Source organism: Colobus angolensis, unplaced genomic scaffold (genome assembly GCF_000951035.1).
Source record: "Colobus angolensis palliatus isolate OR3802 unplaced genomic scaffold, Cang.pa_1.0 Scaffold190, whole genome shotgun sequence".
In the NCBI taxonomy this organism is placed as follows: domain Eukaryota; kingdom Metazoa; phylum Chordata; class Mammalia; order Primates; family Cercopithecidae; genus Colobus; species Colobus angolensis.
In genome coordinates this window covers 7,161,638-7,178,135 of record NW_012115044.1, presented here as the reverse complement: position 1 = coordinate 7,178,135, position 16,498 = coordinate 7,161,638, and the positions used below count along the sequence as shown (strand labels likewise).

Genomic DNA, 16,498 nt, shown 5'->3' with positions numbered 1-16,498 from the left:
TAGTTCATATATTTGGAAGTATGTTAACAATTGTGGTAATCAAGAGGAAATCATCATTAGAGCTGGACAACATTGATATTCCAGATGCAACACCTGGAAAGCCTTTTAGCAGCTTTCTAAGCCTTTTAGCAGGCTTAGAAAACACTTGCAGGTAGAACATAAACAGCAGATTGCATAAAGCCTAAGTGTACTGCTCAGTGAATACAACACCCAGATCAAGTTAAGTATAGAACATCTTCATCATTATTCCAAAAGGCTTTCAGGTGTCCTTTCTCAGTCAATAAATACCCTACCAGTTACGTTGCTTTGTTTTTAAAAGATTGTATTTATTACCATTTGACATATTAGTTTGTCTTCCTTACTGGAGTGTAAACTTGGTTTTGCTCGTCATTCTGTTCCATTGCTCAGCATAGCGCTTGACATATAGTAAATGTTCAACAACTATTTGTTGAATAAATTAATTGGAAAACACTTGATTATTTCTTACGTACCATATTCTACAGCACGCAGGTGCTATTTTATGTACTAGTTGCTTGAGGATAGATCATAAATCTTGGTTTTCTAGAATGAGGCTTTTGACATTTAGTGTGATATACCACTTTTAAGACAAGGAAATTGACTTCTGCTGGCATTGGGTTTATTGTGTGTTGATCTTTGGTTACGTGAATGTTAGGGAATATGAGAAAGTTGCTACCAGTGAGAGATAATGGTAGCCTGTCTATCTGGATTGCCTTCTTGAGAGTATCTGATTCCTTATAGTTATCTCAGATTCTTAACTTACACTCTTGATGATCCTTTTGAATACCTCAAACAGTTGCAAAAGACTAAATGCTCTTGATCTTGTGGAGAGAGAATTGTGATAGGAAAGACATTATTTAACCATTAATTTACTTATAAGACAATTTGGTTATCACCTTAGTTGAAAATAATGGAAATTCTCTTTGCCTATATTGAAAAGGTTTAAGATAAATAAAGGAGTCTGTGCTTTAGAATTCATTTTAGTTCAAACTTAGGTTCATGTAGAAATGAAAATAAATTTTGAGCTGAAAGTGACTCTAGTATTCTGATTCATGTTCCTGTCTGTCAAATTTAACTGTCTCATTTTACATTTGAGGAAACTGGAGTACAAAGAAGTAATGTGATGGTGTAGTCTAAAATTAAAAGTTTAGGCCGGGAGCGGTGGCCACACCTGTAATCCCAGCACTTTGGGAGGCCGAGGCGGGCAGATCACTTGACGTTAGGAGTTCGAGAACAGCCTGGCCAACAAAGTGAAACCCTGTCTCTACTAAATATACAAAAAAATTAGCTGAGCGTGGTGGTGCATGCCTGTAGTCCCAGCTACTCAGGTGGCTGAGACATGAGAATTGCTTGAACCCAGCAGGTAGAGGTTGCTGTGAGCCAAGATTGTACCACTGCACTCCAGCCTAGGCAGACAGAGTGAGACTCTGTCTCAGAATAAATAAATAAATTAAATTTAAATTTTAATAATGAATAAACCTTCCAAGTGATACATACTCTAGTGGCTTAGAACCATTGTGCTGTCATGCCTTTTTCTTTCTTATTTTTTAAGAGCAGTTTTAGGTTTACATAATAAGTGAACAGAAAGTAGAGTATGCCTATATAATGCCTTACCCCCACCCATATTTCCCGTTACTAACATCTTGCATTGGTGTGGTACATTTTTCCTGGTTACTAACATCTTGCAATGCTATGGTATATTTCTTACAATTGATGAACTAATATTGATACTAAATTATTAACTGAAGTGTGTAATTTGCCTTTTAGAATTTCCATTAGGGCCCACACTTTTTATTGTATAGTTCTGTGGATATTGACAAATGCATAATGTCATGTATCCACGATTACAGTTAAGCAGAATAGTTTTACTGCCCCCAGAATCCCATCATCTACCTATTTAGCCACCCTCTCCTCCCATCCCCTGGCCACCACTGAACTTTTTACTGTCTCTAGTTTTGTCTTTATAGTTCTAGTTATGTCCTATAGTTGGAATCATATAGTATGTAGCCTTTTTAGATGTGGTTCTTTCACTTAGCCATATATTTAACATTCCTTCATGTCTTTTTCTGGCTGGATACCTCATTTCTTTTTTTCCCTGAAGAATACCTCATTGTATGGATGTACCACAGTTTTTTTAGCTGCTTACCTATTGAAAGACATCTTGGTTGCCTCCACTTTTGGGCAAATATGAGTAAAACTAGTGTAAACATTTGTGTTCACTTTTTTGTGTAGACATGTTGGAAATAAATGCTTGGTGCTGCAAAGTGAAACCAGTACTCAGGCAGAAGTTTTTTTGGCAAGGCAATTTATTTTTGCAGAAGGGTGGGTCTCGCGGATGGAGCAATGGCAAGAGCGTAGGGAACAAAGGAGAGAAGAGGTTTTTATTTCTAATATGTAGTCCCTACCTCAGTGTCACTTCCCTGTGGGCTGGGGTTGGACTGCAGAATTTAAGCTGACTTGATTGGCTACTTGTGAATATTTTTTTTGTAAATAAGGAAGGGGGAAGGGGAAGGTGAGTTACAGTGGTGGGACGTGTGGTTTCAAAGGATGGATATGCGGTTTCAAAAAGGTGGAATGGGTGCAGAGTGGGTAACCAAGGGAACAGATGTGAATTAATTGATTAGAGCTGATGGTAACGTTGTTTACAGTAACTAGAGGCAAGGAGGCGTGGAGAACAAGAAAGTTGAGTTTGAGATGAAAGAACAAGGAAGTTAACAGACTGAAGCTTTGAAGAGAAATTCAGAGAAATTCATTGTATCTTACAATTCCCTGCTTTTAATTTTTATAATCTTTTCTCTTTAAACCTCTTTAACATGTCTTGGCTTTGCTGTTCGACTTGATCCTTTAAAAGGAAAAGCTTATTTGCATAGGGTGGAGGAGAGCTAAGGGAGATTTTAGTAAGTGCTGTTTTTATAAACTTTTGCACTAACCTATGATGCATGGTATGACATAGCACCAGTAAGAATGAGTACAACTATTACAACTGCAAAAGAAGTAAGAATTGAGGCCACGATTTCTTTTCATTTATCAAACCGCCTTTTTAGCCATCTTGAAAAAGAGTTGTTGATTCTAGCTAATTCATTGGATAAAGTGGTAAGCCCCGGCAAGGCCTTCACTATGCTCTCATTGGGGGCAGTATTGTTTGGGATGGAAGTACAACGTTGAGCTTTAATTATAACACACACTCCACCTTTTTCAGCTAATATCGTGTCTAGGGCCGTTCTGTTTTTCTGAGCCATCTGGCTAGTAGGACCTAATTGGTCAGCTATTCCTTTGACAGCATCTTTGGTGTAATTAATAAACTGCTGCTGATTATAATAGATGTAATCTATCCAATCTACATTTTTATTTATTTGATAGTTTTTTGAGATGGAGTCTCACTCTGTTGCCCAGGCTGGAGTCCAGTGGCGTGATCTCGGCTCACTGCAGGCTCCGTCTCCCGGGTTCACACCTTTCTCCTGCCTCAGCCTTCTGAGTAGCTGGGACTACAGGTACCTGCCACCGTGCCTGGCTAATTTTTTTGCATTTTTAGTAGAGATGGGATTTTACCATGTTAGCCAGGATGGTCTCGATCTCCTGACCTCGTGATCCGCCCGCCTTGGCCTCCCAAAGTGCTGGGATTACAGGCGTGAGCCACCGCACCCGGCCCCAATCTACATTTTTATTGATAGTTACCCATGGAAATAATGATTCAAATCCTGCAGCTATTTGGTCCCAGGCTTTGAATTTATCAGGTACTTCCTGTGAGACTCCCAATTGCGTCTAAATAAACTTAAGAGTCAAAAGGCCCATAAGGGGCCTCTCTTACTTTTCGGTATTGTGATTTTTTTTTTTTCCTCTGGTTGATGAAATGCCAGAGTGAAAGGGATAGCCAACTGGACAAGAGGGCAAGTGCTGCTCCAGTTAGTTGGTGGAGTGCCCAGTAAGGGTCCACCACAATACCACCATATATCTGCTCAAGGATGGCTAAGGGTGGACTGATGGGTAAGCTCTTGGAAGGGCCTAAGCTCACTGCATTCCATTAAGCTTCCCAGGAATGCCAAGTTTTTCCCATGCCGTGAGAGACACAAGGTGAAATTGATGTTGGGAGATGGAAGCTGGATGGCCCTTGGGGGCTGACGCACAGGGTGTTGGACTTTGGGATAGAGCAGAGAGAGGGCTTGGCATGATTTATAGCCCCAAGCTGTAGAATCTTGGAAGAGAGTTACCGTGCAGCCCATACCTGGTTGACTGGAGCACCATTCAAGTGGAAAGGGGACAGGTGTGCTGGCCGTGTGCACAAGCATAACAATTGCTTTTGTTTAATGTGTGGACGGAATTTTTGATCCATTTCAACCAGACATTTGTATCTTGATATCTTGTTTTAGTTGCTAGAGTTTGCCTTAGATCATCTACTTTACAATATTTACTTCAGCATTGTTGTTGGGCAGGATAGAAGGTTTAGATGGAGAAGGAGGAGGGAGGTTAATAAAACGCATTTTAAATAAGCATATAGGGTCGTATCCATTAGCCTTTACTCTTAAGCCGTAAGAGATGGCTTATTTTGCATTCATGCAGACTATGTTGCAAGTCTGTTTCATCTAGTAAACTGAAAATTATTACTTAATCAAAAAAAAAAAGTGCTCTAAAGGGGGCATAGGGTTGGTGGAGGTAGGAGTATTAATGGAGATAGTTACTGGGTTACAATGGTGAGATGGACAGTTAGAGGGGGTGGTTCCTTTGGTAAAAGTAGAGGTAAGATTTTAGGTTAGTACAGCCCTCTGGGGAGGTCCAGCCCAGATCTCTGATAGTCCATATGATATCTGCCCATTGGGAACGTATCTCTCAATTTGGGATGTCTTGGTACCCATGCAGTGAGCAAGATGCAGGGTCACTGACTTTTCTGGAGGGACAGAGGTATTTTTCTAAAGTAGAGATTTGTCTCTGTCATTGTCCGTCCTCACAAGGTATAACAAGACAAGCATCAAAGGTAATAATTTGGGGTGAGTCTGACCTGGTTACATTGATAAGGTGGTCAGCAATAAAATGAGAAAAGAAGAAAGAGTAATAGAATAGATGAAAGAGAGTTAAACTTTTTTTAGCTTTAGTTTGAGAGGTTTTTTCTTTGGATAATGGCCCATGACTCGGGGTAGTGGTGTTTGCTTGAGTCGGGTGTGATGGGTCCATCCTTTTTTTGCTGTCCGGACTACGGTTTTAGTGGTTAGAAGTACCAGGTAAGGTCCTTCCCAGGCCAGCTCAAGTTTTTCCTCGTTGATGAGGACGTGATCCCCAGGCTGATATTGATGGACTGAGAACCCCAGGGATAGTGCCTGTGTTTGGAGACCTTTGGTTTTAAGAAAAAGAGAAAGTAGAGGAGAGACCAAGTATATAATTCCTGAGGAATTGGTCTTTTGTTTTAAGTGTGGGAACGTCAGCAGTGGAGTGTAAATAAGGCAACCTATAGAGCATCTCATAAAGGGAAAGGCCTATATCTTTTTGAGGAGCAGTTCGGATTTTCAGCAGGGCAATAGGAAGACATTGGGTCCATGGCAACTGAGTCTTTATAACTAATTTGGTTAGATGGTTCTTTAAGCTCTGATTTGTCTTTTTAACCTTCCTTAATGAAGGTGGGTGCCAAGGAGTATGATATTTTCATTTAATGTCTAGGGCTTGGGATAGCTTTTTAATGATATGAGCTGTGAAATGGGTTCCATTGTCTGAGTCAATATTTTTTATTAGCCTGAACTTGAGCACTATATTTTTAATTAATGCCTTAACTATATAATTGGCTGTTGCATTTGTAAAGGGAATAGTTTTGACCCAGTGAGTGAGGTGATCTACTGTCATTAATAAGTATTTTATATGACCCATTAGAGGCATCTCTGTGTGATTAATTTGGGTACTTTGGAATGGTCTTAAGCCTGGACTCCTTTCCCCAAGGGATAATCTCTTTTATAGTTTGTTTATCAGTTTTCATATATTTACATATAAAGCAACTATCTGTAACCTGTTTTGGCTAGAGTATAAGTTCCTGAAGACTGCATTACACATGGCCTGGGGTCCTTAATGAGTCCTTTGATGCACGTGGGACAGGACTTGGTCTGGCAATATCTATTTTTACTCTGAGCTCTCTTTAGTGCCTATTCTTACTAGCTTTTCTTTCTCAGTGGAAGAGAAAACGGAGATCACAGTAGGAGGAGGAAGGTAAGGAGTTAAGTGGAGAACAGGCATTTCAGAAGAAACGGCAGCCTATTTGGCTTATCTGATCTGTTACGTTATTTTCCTGACTCCTGAAAGACAGGATTTTTTGTGTGTGTGTCTGGGGACATGGACAATAGCGATTTTCTCTGGCAGCTGAAGGTTATTCAATACTTGGGTGATTAACTCTTTGTGAACAAGGTTTTAACCTTATTATTAATAAGACCTTGTTCAGTCTAAAATTTTTTTCAAATGTATGAGCCACCCCAAAGACGTACTTAGAATCAGTATGGATGGTTCCTTCCTGGTTCTGCAAGCACTTTAAGGCTTGGCTGAGTGCGAACAACTCACAAGTTTGAGCAGACCAATTATTGGGCAATTTTCTTGACTCTATTTCTTGAAGAGCTTCTTCATCAATTACTGAATACCCATTGTGTCTTTTTCCTTCAATCACTCGGGAGGAACCATCTATAAACAAGTGTCACCTGGTCCTGAAAGGAGTTTCTCCTAAGTTTGGCTGGACCTTTGTATGGTAATTAATTAAATCTAAACATGTGTGCTTTCTTTTTAGGTTTAGAACCCTTGTTAAGAAACCTGCTGGGTTAAGCAAATTATCAGTAGTTAAATCATCCTCTTGTTTTAATAGAATAGCCTCTTACTCATACACATGTAATACTTTTCCAGTGGTACATTTTATATAAATGACTCTAAAGAATCGAAGTTCTTTTCTGGTCTGGGGTAACCAACAGTGACCACACTGAGGATTTCCTTATAGAAGTCTTTTATGAAGGTATACATGATATGTGTTTCCATGGGCTTCTTTGTATTCTTGTAGTATGAGTTCCATCCTATGCTCACCACCATCTTATGGACATCTCTACTTCCAACACTGGCCCAACTACAATAAATGCCAGTGGATATATCATTTGGGAGATTATCTACCACTTGCTCAGGAAAATTAGCTTGTGGGGATGCCCAGCTGCTTGGAACCGCAGCCAAATCCCGGCACCGCGTGGCCCCAACAGCAGTAAGGCAGATGTCCCATAATGCAGCCTGTTCGGGGTATGGGCTGTGGCCTGGTCTGCGTGTCTTGCAGAGCTGCCGTTTACATGGTGCCTGAACCCTGGACCAGCCGGAGGGCAGGAGCGTGGGCTCTGCCTACCGTGGAGGTGCACCAGGGGCCGGATGATGCCTATAACATGCTGCCACGGATCCTTGATGCTGCCAACTGTACAAAAGCTGCCTGGTGACTTAGGTGCATGGAGTCCCTTTAAGAAGGGATACTTAGGCTGGGAGGGAATAGGTTCATAGGGTGTTGATTCCCAAGAATCAGAATTGTAAGGAGGGGCAGTAACATGAGTAGGGGAAAGATCTGAAGCGGGATCTGGGATGGCAACAGCTGCCTGAGAGGAAGGGATTGGGGGTACTGAGCAGGGGAAGATGGTCTAGGGGATCCCACGCGATGGTCTTTAGGCATGGGAACTGGGTTTCCTAACCTTTTATTATCTTTCCAATATTTTAACATGAAACCTAGGAGGCTATTAGGGGGACTATCTTTGTTGCTATTTTTATCATTTTTACTCTTTGTCTTGCTTGGGGTATTTCCCATGTTGGGTCCTAGTTAGGCTCAATGCCTTGTACTAGAGACTTCTTGCCTATTCGTTTCTGGGGGCTTGTTAAGACTGAATCCTTTATATCAGTGATTTCTTGCCTATTCTTCCCTGAGGAGCTTGTTAAGGCTCAATACTTCGTACCTCAGTACCTCGTATTTCTTGCCTATCCTTTAGCCCCACCTACTGGAGGGTTCTTGCACCCTTTTTTTGCTTCGTCCATTCTGGCCACTTCCCTTGTGGGAATATTTCAGATCCCTCTTAGCATTGATGGCGGGTCAGTATAAACCCCTGACAGGATCCCCGAAGGGCCGCCCTAAGCCGTATGAGGTGACCTCTCATACGAACTGCAGATAGGACCCTCTAACTCCGCACAGCAGTAGTGTTTAGTACCATTCACACAACCAGCACTGCAAGCAGTAGTGCTTGTGATCATTTACACACACTTTTAACCTCCAGAATCCCAACCACCAAGGAAATACTTTGTCGCCCCTGCAACGTTCTGACTTTGGTCTGTGCACAGACTTACCTGGTCGCCGAGGTATGTGAGCCTCCTTTCCCCAAGCTGCTGGCCTGTTTCTTTCCCATGTTGCTGAGAGTCTGGGTTTATTTGTCACACTGGGTGGGCCTCAATTCCTTTATCCTGGAGGCCCCTGCAATGAGGGAGTGGGGCTCACTTCTTCATGGGAGAGGACCAGACACCCTTTCCCAGAGGAGAATGTGAATCCCAGACGAGCCCCCAGATTTGTTGGAGATAAATGCTCGGTGCTGCAAAGTGAAACCAGCACTCAGGCAAAAGTTTTCTCAGCAAGGCAATTTACTTCTGCAGAAGGGTGTATCTCGCAGATGGAGCAATGGCAAAAACAGGGAACAAAAGAGAGAAGGGGATTTTATCTCTAATGCATAGTCCCTACCTCTGTGTCACTCCCCCATGGGCTGGGGTTGGACCACACAATCTAAGCTGACCTGATTGGCTACTTGTGAATATTTTTTCCGAGTAAGAAAGGGGAAGGGGAAGGTGAATTGCATTGGTGGGACGTGTGGTTTCGAAGGGTGACGTGTGGTTTCAAAGGGTGACGTGTGGTTTCTAATGGGTGGAATGGGTGCAGAGTGTTTAACCAAGGGAACAGATGTGAGCTATTGGTAAGAGCTGACGAGAATGTTGTTTATAGTAACTAGAGGCAAGGAGGCATGGAGAACAAGAAAGTTGAGTTTGAGAACAAAAAACAAGGAAGTTAACATGCTGAACCTTTGAAGAGAAATTCAGAAAAATTCATTGTATCTTACAGACATAAGTTTTTCACCTCACTTGTATAAATATTTATGAGTATGATTGCTGGGATTGTGTGGTAAGACTACATTTAGCTTTGCAGGAAACTGCTGATGGGTCTTCCAGAATGGCTGTACTATTTTACATTTCTGCAAACAATGAGTGAGAGTTCCTGTTGCTTCACATCCTCACCAGCTTTTGGGTAGTGCTTTTAAAAAGTTTTTTATTTATTTGTGTTTTTGAGATAGGGTCTCTCCCTGTCACCCAGTCTGGAGTTCACTTTGTAAAACATATTTCCTTCCTTTGCATATGACATATTACACGCTACCTGCTTGCTTAATATATTTAGGATTGTTTCATATTTTAGATTTTGAGTTATCTCTCCGATAGGAATACAAGTTCTTTAGGATAATGTGTCTTCAGTTTTTCAGTCTGTCACCATTTCTGGATGGAGAAGGTCATATTTCTTAATTGCCTGAGAAGTTAAGCAGTTTGGATAATTGGATAAGCTATTACTTTTAAATTATTGCCTTATTTTATCTTGCCATTTGATTCTTTCTTCTGGAGTGGATAGAGGGACCATTTACAATATAATAACGAAATTCATATCTGTTTTTAAAGTTAGAACTGGAAGGCCAGTAGGAGAAACAAAGGTCCTTTAGGGCAATACCCTGAGTAAAAAGCAAAGTAATTTGTTTGTTTGTTTCAAGTTATTGCTAGTGAATAAGGAGTATTTCTATACTTCACTATATTCAGCATTTTTCTTTGTGTTATAAAACAAGATATTGAGATGATAATTGTTTAATGCACTGATAGGAACTGCTATTCTGAGTTATCACAAACTTTGGGTTTTGTCAGTTAAAACAAATTTGAGTGTTAGGTTTTGTTTCTTTAACAGATGTTGACATTACTTTTATTTCTGTGTTTGGGAACTTGTAAATTTGTCTGACATTGATTCTAAAACTTTATTGTAGCGTAATACTTTGATCTCTGTGTATCCAAGCTTTTTTCCTAAAACCGCTAGATGGCGTAGATCTGCTTTTTTTTTTTTTTTTTTTTCTGTGACGGAGTCTTACTCTGTCGCCCAGGCTGGAGTGCAGTGGCGTGATCTTGGCTCACCGCAACCTCTGCCTCCCAGGTTGGAGCAGTTCTCCTGCCTCAGCCCCCTGAGTAGCTTGGATTCCAGGCGCCTACCACCATGCCCACCGAATTTTTGTATTTTTAGTAGATATGGGGTTTTGCCATGTTGGCCCGGCTGGTCTTGAACTCCTGATCTCAAGTGGTCTGCCCACCTTGGCTTCCCAAAGTGCTGGGATTATAGGCATGAGCCACCACCCAGCCAGATTTGCTTTTTAAGTTAAATTTTTGTCTCTGAGTCATTTAGTAGTAAGTTAGTCATGGTACCCCCTTCTCTTAGATACTTTAATTGGTGATACTCTAGGGGTGTTAAAAACAAAACAGCAACAACAAAACTGGTGATCAGAATTAGTTTAACAACATAAATATTCTTAATGAGGATATCTTCTGAATTATCCTAATAAAGTAGTATTTATGTTTTTCTGTTACATAAAAAAATCCAGGACTTTCTTTGGTAAGTTGTACTTAATACCAGTTTTAATCAATTAGCACAGTAGAGAGTACCAGTGAGCTATACATTATGTAGACTATAGATATGTTAAAAAGTACATTCTATTCATGATAAAGCTAATAAACTAGGAATAGAAGGAAACTTGCTCCATCTGATAACATCCATGAAAGAACCCAGAGCTAATACATAGTTAATGGCAAAATATTGGATGCTTTCTACCTAATATTAGGAGCAATATGAGAATGTCCTCTGCTGCCACTTTTTTTTTTTGTTAGCATTGTACTAGAGTTTCTAACTAGAGCAATTAGGCAGGGAAAGAAGTAAAAGGCATCAGAGTGATAAGGAAGAAGTATAGCTGTCTCTATTTGCAGATATTTATAGAAACATCCTAAGAAATTTGCTAAAAATCTATTAGAGTTAATAAATGAGTTCAGCAAAGTTGAACTCATTTTATGTAGGATTGATGTATAAAAATTAACTGTGTTTCTCTACAGTAGAAATGAGCAAACTGAAACTGAAATTAAGGAAACGGTTCTACTTATAATGCCATCTAAAGGAACAAAATACTTATGAATACATTTAACATAAGTACAAAACATATAATCTGGAAATTACAAAACATTGTTGAAATACATTAACTAATACCTAAAAAAAGGATGGACATCCTATGTTCATGAATTGGAAGACTTAATATTGTTTAAATAATAATGCTCTCCTAGTTGATCTACAGATCCAAAGGTTTATCAGAATTCCAGTTGCCTTTTGCAGAAGGCAAAATTCCGATTGCCCTTTGCAGAAATTGATAAACGGATCCTAAAATTCATATGGAAATACAAGGGATCCTGTATTAGTTTCCGAGGGTTGCAGTAAGAAAGTACGAAAACTAGGTGACTTAAAACAACCGAAATTTTTCTCTCAGTTTAGAAGTGGGAGGTCCAAAATCAAGGTGTTGGCTCTGACTGCTCTAGGGAATTGTCCCCACTTGCTGCTTCTAGCATTTGCTAGCAATCCCTGGCATTTCTTGGCTTATAGATCGCTAAAGTCACTTAGATTTCCTCTACCTGCGTGTCTTCATAATATTTTCTCTCTGTGTATGTTTGTCTGTGTGTCCAAAATTCTTTATGTGAGGACACCAGTCATATTGGATTAGGGCCAATTGAATGACCTCATTTTAATTTTTTTTTTTTTGACATGGAATCTCACTCTTTTGCCCAGACTGGAGTGCAGTGGCATGATCTCGGCTCATTGCAACCTCTGCCTCCTGGGTTCAAGCAAATCTCCCGCCTTAGCCACCCAAGTAGCTGAGATTACAGGTGCCTGCCACCACGCCTGGCTAATTTTTTGTATTTTTAGTAGAGATGAGGTTTTGCCATGTTGGTCAGGCTGGTCATGAGCTCCTGACCTCAAGCGATCTGCCCTCCTCGGCCTCCCCAGTGTGCTGGGATTACAGGCATGAGTGACCTCCACCTCTCCCGGCCCTCATTTTAATTTGATTACCTTTGTGAAGACCCTATTTCTAAATAAGGTCACATTCTGAGGTACTTGTGGTTAGGACTTTAACATATCTTTTTTGGGGTACCCAGTTCAACTCATAACAGACTCTGAATGCCCCTCAAAAATTGAAAAATAAAGTTAGAGGACTCACATTTCTCAATTTAAAAATTTACATCAATCAAGACAGTGTGGTGCTTGGATATCGATTCACGGAGTATGATTGTTAGTCTAAAAATAAGCCCCTACCTTTAAGGTCAGTTGGTTTTAACAAGGATACCAAGGTAATTACATGGTGAAAGAATTTTTTCCCCCCACAAATGGTCTCAGACAGCTGGATATTTGCATGCAAAAGAATGAAGTTTAACTCCTGCCTCACACCATCTACAAAAATTATGTCAAAATGGATTAAAGACCTAAATGCTAGAGCTAAAGCAACTAGGAGCTAAAACTCCTAGGAGAAAACATAGGATTAAGTTTTTCTGACCTTGGGTAGGCAATGGCTTCTTAGATATGGTACCAAGCACACGAGCAACAAAAGAAAAAATTGATGCATTGAACATTGTAAAAAATAAAACCATTTGTGCTTCAAAACACCATCAAGAAAGAGAAAACACAGAAAGGGAAAATGCTTGCAAATTATATCTGATAAAGGACTTGTGTCTAGAATACAAGAAGAAATCTTACAGTTCAATAATAAAAAAACAGTCCAATTAAAAATTTGGCACAGGGTCTGAATAGACAGAACTTATGTATATCTAATTCTATGAGGAAGATAAACATAATGGTCGGTAAGTGTATGTGTTAGTCTGTTCTCACACTGCTATAAAGAACTACCTGAGACTGGGTAATTTATGAAGAAAAGAGGTTTAATTAACTCACAGTTCCAAAGGCTGTATAGGGAGCATAGGTAGGAGGACTCAGGAAACTTAAAACCATGGTGGAAAGTGAAAGGGGAAGCAAGCTTGTCTTACCGTGGTGGAGCAGGAGAGAGAGAGAGCACGCATGAGGGGAGAAGTGCCATACACTTTCAAACAACTAGATCTCGTGAGAACTCACTATCACAAGAACAGCAAGGGGGAAGTCTGTCCCCATGATTCAGTCAACTCCCACCAAGCCCCTCCTCCAATCCATGAGGATTACAATTTGAGATGAGATTTGGGTGGGGACACAGAGCAAAACCGTATTAGTGCATGAAAAGATGCTCAACATCATTAGTCATTATGGAAATAAAAATCAAAACCATGAGATACCACTTCAGACTCATTAGGATGGCTAGAATAAAAAAGTCAGATTATAACCAATGTTTGTTAGGATATGGAAAAATTGGAGCCCTCATACATTGCTGTGGGAATGTAAAATGGTACAGCTGCTTTGGAAAACAATCTGGTAGTTCTTAAAATACACACATAGAGTTACCATATAATCTAGCAATTCCATGCCTAGTTATATATACCCATATGTTCATATATACACATGTTCATAGCATTATTCATAATAACCAAAAGTAGAAACAACCCATACATTTATCAGTTGGTGAATGGAGAAATCAAATATGGGATTTCCATAAATGGAATATTACTGAGGAACCAAAAGAAATGGACCAAAGCATACTACAACATGGATGAACCTGGAAAACATTCTATGTAAAAGAAACCAAGCATAAAAGACCAAGTATTATACGATTCGTCCTATATAAATGTCCAGAATAGGCAAATCTGTAGACAGAAAGTAGATTACTGTTTCCTTAGGGCCGGAATGGAAGGATTGGGGGATGACACCTAAGAGGTACAATGTTTCTTTTTGGGGTAATGAAATTGATTTGGGTGATGGTTGCACAAGCCTGTGAAAGTACTAAAAATCGTTGTGTGCACTTTAAGTGGGTGAATTGTATGTTATGTGAATTATAACTTAATGAAGCTGCTTTAAAATACATTCATTTATTACGAGGATAAGGGACCCTATGTTCTAGGGAAATGTGTACATATTTGAATATTTAACATGAGATGTTATGAAGTAGAAATATATATGCTGCCAAATGGATGGTGTAGATCCGTGCTGTTCATAAAGTGTATTGCAAGCCACATATATAATTAAATTTTTTAATAGCCACGTTTTTATTTTTTAAAGAAGGGGTTTTACTATTTTGTCCAGACTGGACTTGAACTCTCAGGCACCAGTGATCCTTCTGCCTCAGTCTTCTGAGTAGCTGGGACTACAGGAACATGCCACCGCTCCTGGCTTCTAATAGCCACTTTATGAAAACTTAAAAGAAACGGATGAAATTAAATTGCTTTTTATTTATTTATTTTTTTTGAGATGGAGTCTCACTCTGTTGCCCAGGCTGGAGTGTAGTGGCGCGATCTTGGCTCACTACAACCTCCGCCTCCTGGGTTCAAGTGATTCTCCTGCCTTGGCCTCCTGAGTAGCTAGGACTACAGGTGCCTGCCACTACACTTGGCTAATTTTTGTATTTTTAGTAGAGACGGGGTTTCACGGTATTGGCTAGGCTGGTATTGAACTCCTAAGTTTGTGATCCATCTGCCTCGGCCCCCCCCAAAGTGTTGGGATTACAGGTGTGAGCCACTGCGCCCAGCCTGAAGTTAACTTTAATAATATGTTTTATTTACCCCAATATATAAAAATATTAACATTTCAATATGTAGTCCTTAAAATCTGTTACGCATTTCAGAATGTTTTCATTCAAACTTTGCCACTTTCAAGTGTTCAGTAGCTTCATGTAGTGACTAGGACAACATAGGTAGAGACATTAAGTGTTAATCCAGAGGGAGGAGTAATCACTGTAGTCTGGAATGATTAGGAAAAGTCACAGAACTTGAGTTATTTTGCTCATTCATTCATTTACTGATTTCAGTCATTTATCCAACAAATATTTGAGCTCTTACTGTTTATAAAAAACTAGCAAAAACTGCAGATACATCTTATCTCCTCATGGACAATGCATTAAACAGCTAATTATATACTTACTTAGGGCTGGTTGCTTAAGAAGTAGTGGAAAGAGTATAGGCTTAGATTTAAATATTCCCGGTGAAACAGAGAATGATGGTCACTGCATTGTGAGATTGGTGGGAGTAAGTAAAATTGGTATGTCACATGCCTAATATTGTGCTTGTTGTTAAATGTTTTCTCCTACTCTTCTCCTACTTCACCCTCTGTCCCTCTACTTCCTTGTTGAATACATGAGGTGGGCCATGGGGAAAAAAGGCTTAGGAAGTAGCAGAGTCCTGGCTACCCAAGGACTTGAGAATGAGTTCTTACCCTCCTTTCTTATCCTCAGCCTTCTTTCACGGGCCTTCTTTCCATGGCCTTGCTTCCTGGACCCCGATTCAAGTTTGTATTATTAGTACTAAAGCCTATTAACCAGTATTAAAGGGGTTTTGGTGGGCTAATTTAGGAATGTAATTATTGTTTTTTCTAGAGATTTCTATGTTTCATTCCACGCAACTGTTTTATTAATGAAAATTTGAAATGCTATCTGCTAAATTAGTTTGCATCTTACTCAGATAAGAATGTGTTTTAGAAATATTTCAAGAAGTGTTAATATAAAAATTGTTTTATACCTTTTTTGAAATTCCAGACCTACCATTAAATACTTAGCACTTTGGTCCATGTAATTTTTACATTGTACGATATCTTTGAATTTTAACATACTCTTTTACAATAAGACTTATTAGGTTTAGTTACATTATGTTTGAGACAATAATAGATGAGGTTGTTGGGAACAGTTATTATAGTGTATTGAACAGAGTTTGTTAGGAAAAGTTTTTATAGTGTGTTGAACACTGGATTTAGATTGGGCAGATCTTGATTTTTCCATTCGTTAGCTGTGTGGTTGTGAGTAAGTATATTTGTTCACTGGTTTTTGATTCATACAGAAGATATAGTTTGACTAATATGGTCAGGACATGGTTGTGTGTTTACTTATATAAAAATTGTGATTAAGTGCTTTGAAGGAAAAGAACTGGTTACTGTGAATATAATAACAGGTGAAAACTACTTTAGATTGGATTGTCCTAGAGAAGGCGTCTCTGAAGAAGTGAGGTTTAAGCTGAGACATAAAGGATAAAAAGGAAGGGATTAGGGATGGGCATGGTAAAAGAATATTGTAAGGAAAGGGAACATCATGTGAAAAAGTCCTGAGGTGGCAAAATGCTTTGTGTATTCAATAAATTGAAAGAAGCCTAGTGTGACCGAAGGATTGTGAGCAAGGGAAGAATGGCATGATATCAGAATGAAACTAGATCTTACAGGGTTTTGTACAAGATGCTGAAGCCTTTAAGGAGTTTTAATCAGGGAAATGAGACACAAGTGTAACTCCAAAGT

General features: G+C 39.5%; 1 protein-coding gene across 2 annotated transcripts in view; it reads left to right on the top strand.

Moving 5' to 3' along the window:
- Positions 1–16,498, top strand: part of GSK3B (glycogen synthase kinase 3 beta) — a 284,345-nt gene that overhangs the window by 46,846 nt on the left and 221,001 nt on the right. The gene's annotated exons all lie outside the window — the stretch shown is intronic.